Genomic DNA, 2,792 nt, shown 5'->3' with positions numbered 1-2,792 from the left:
TGGGCATTCTCCCTAAAAGTATCCCAGTTACTAAATAAGGAAGGTGAACAAGAATTAGAATACAACCGTTTTGAAATATGCTTGCAAAGAAATCAAGCCATCAGTTCTCAGTGGACATAGAGATGGAATGTATTGAACAGCATCATGGGGACATAAACAACCAAGCAGATGCTGTGGGACACCACACGTGACAAACTGCAAATACATTTTTTTTGGGGGAAAAAAAAAGAACAGAGAGGGGAAAATAGAGTATGGGATCTAGATTTTAAAACCCTCAGGGAAACATCAACAAATTGTAAAGTGTGGCTCATGTTTGGATCTTGGTCCAAATTGTCATAGGAAATTGTGAGATAATCAGGAAAATATTTTATATGCTAAAATTAGTACATTTTGTACATTAATGTGACTAGCGTACATATAAATATTAATAAATTATTGTTAATATTTAGGTATGGAAATGGTAGTATGGTAATTATTTTTCTAAAGAATTCTTCTCTTTCATATAAATGCAGTGAATATTTACAGATGGAATAAGATGATTTCTACTATGTGCATAAAAAGTGATTTAATGAAAAGGAGGCATAGATGAAACAAGTCTAGTGAGAAAAAAAAAGGGGGTGGATATTTTTTAAGGTGGATGGGTGGGTAATAGATACCCAAGGAGCCCTGATGGGGTACTAGCTAAGCATTAGTTTATAATCAAAGGCTGGCAGTTCAAATTCACCCAGTTCCATAGGATTCCATAAAGATTCTAAGAAAAATAAAACAGATTGATTTCCAACAATGGGGAAGTGGGCAACATTGAGAGGTTTAATGAGTTGCTGAATGTAAAATGGATTGTTTGTTCTGTCAACCTTCACCTGTTGTCACAATAATATCTACCCAGCTCCAAAATATAACTAGGGATCCTTTGGCTCAACTATTTTATCTCCAGGAATTTATGTTAAATATTATAAACAATATTTCATATTAGTATAAAAGATACTATCTGCATCTTATAGTAAAGGATTGGGAATAAAACCAATATTATCAATAAGGAACTACTTAAATTATGATATTCACACACACATATATAGATCAATAAAAAATACAGTTATTTTTAAATGAGGTATATATTTGTGTATTGAGTTGCCAAATTTTCCAATATATATATAATGCTAAATTTAAAAAAAGGAAGGTGTCGAGCAATGTTTAAAATATGGCACCATACAGCTGTATCAAATTCAGTGCCTGCCGCATCCATGGCTGGCACTGGCCCAAAAGGCTGCCACAGAGACACTGTAACTCATGGGCCCTGTTCCTCTCTGCTGAGCCTCAGGGATAAATTTTGTTACAGACATTGAAAAAAAATATACGGCACCAATGAATGGTATAAAATGCATGGCAAAAAAGAAAGAAAGAAAGAAAATGATGATGGTAACACATGTACAAATAAGCTTGATACAATTGATGTGTGGAATGTTATGAGCTGTGAGATCCCCCAATAAAATGATTTTTTTAAATGCTTGGCAATCCTCAGATCATCTATGAAAGTAGTCAGAAATTGTTAGCAAGTTTTGCCTGGATTACTAATATCAGGAGTAATAAAAATATTTACATTTCAATGATTATGAACTAGAGCATTCAGATAATTTGCTATACATATATATTACTGTTAAAGTAAAAAGAAAAATGTGCATGTGTATCTTTTTTTTTAGTTCTCCATTAAAATGTTTTCTTTTTTTAAAATCACTTTATTGGAGGCTTGTACAACTCTAATCACAATCCACACATACTGTATGGTATATCTTTAATTCCATAGTCCTATTTCTAATAATCTTTTACAGAATTACTCCACATATGCTCAAAGAGAGATGACTCAGATGTGAGTTGCAACATTATTGGTTCTTTAAAAAAGGAAATCACCAGCATATTAATCAAAGGGGAATTGGATAAACAAACAATGTTGTATTATTCTGTGGAATACTATGCAACCATGAAAAACATGTATATTTTCAGAAAAGCCTTTGAAGACTGAGAATAGAGGTGGTAATAAAGGAAAATTTTAGCTTTATCAACCATGAGAAGTGTCTATCAGCCAGAATAGATTCTTTTTTTTAGTGGGTTTGGCTTCTTCTTTTTTTTTAATACTTTTATTGGAGGCTTTTACATCTCATCACAATACATACATTCCTCCAATGTTTCAAGCACATTTGCACATATGCCACCATCATCATTTTCAAAGCATTTTCTTCCCACTTGAGCCCCTGATACCAGCTCCCCATTTCTTCCCCCTCCCTCACAAATCGTTGCTAAGTTATAGATTATTTTTTCCATATCTTACATTGCCCTCTGGTGCCCCTCACCCACTTTTCCATTATTTGTCCCCCTGGGAGGGGGTTCTAGATTGATCCTTGTGATCGATTCCCCTTTCTCCCCCCACCATCCCCTAATCCTCCTGGTAGCTCTACTCTCCTTGTTGGCCCTGAGGGGGTTATCTATCCTCGATTTCCTGTGTTTTAGGCTCTTATCTGTAGCAGTGTGCATGCTCTGGTCTAATCTGATTTGTAAGGTAGAATTGAGGTCATGACAGTGGGGTGAAGGAAGTACCAAAGAGCTAGAGGAAAGTTGGGTGTTTCATCAGTGTTATACCGCACCCTGACTGGCTCATCTCTTCCCTGGGACCCCTCTGTGAGGGGATGTCCAATTGCCTACAGATGAACATTGGGTCTCAACTCCATGTCCCACCCCCCATTCACCTTGGATATGGTTTTATTCTGAGTCTTACATGCCTGATACCTGATCCTATTGAC

The 2,792-nt window shown here is 35.7% G+C and overlaps 1 non-coding gene across 1 annotated transcript; it reads left to right on the top strand.

Annotated features, from left to right (window-relative positions):
* Window positions 1–1,207: 1,207 nt before the first annotated feature.
* On the top strand, window positions 1,208–1,342 carry LOC115868871. Its single transcript, XR_004045835.1, has one exon. It is a non-coding gene; the product is annotated as a small nucleolar RNA SNORA5 (small nucleolar RNA).
* The last annotated feature ends 1,450 nt before the right edge of the window (window positions 1,343–2,792 follow it).

This window comes from Echinops telfairi, unplaced genomic scaffold, assembly GCF_000313985.2.
Source record: "Echinops telfairi isolate 266 unplaced genomic scaffold, ASM31398v2 ScPeMD7_18;HRSCAF=68, whole genome shotgun sequence".
In the NCBI taxonomy this organism is placed as follows: domain Eukaryota; kingdom Metazoa; phylum Chordata; class Mammalia; order Afrosoricida; family Tenrecidae; genus Echinops; species Echinops telfairi.
This window is presented reverse-complemented; position numbering and strand designations above follow the sequence as displayed.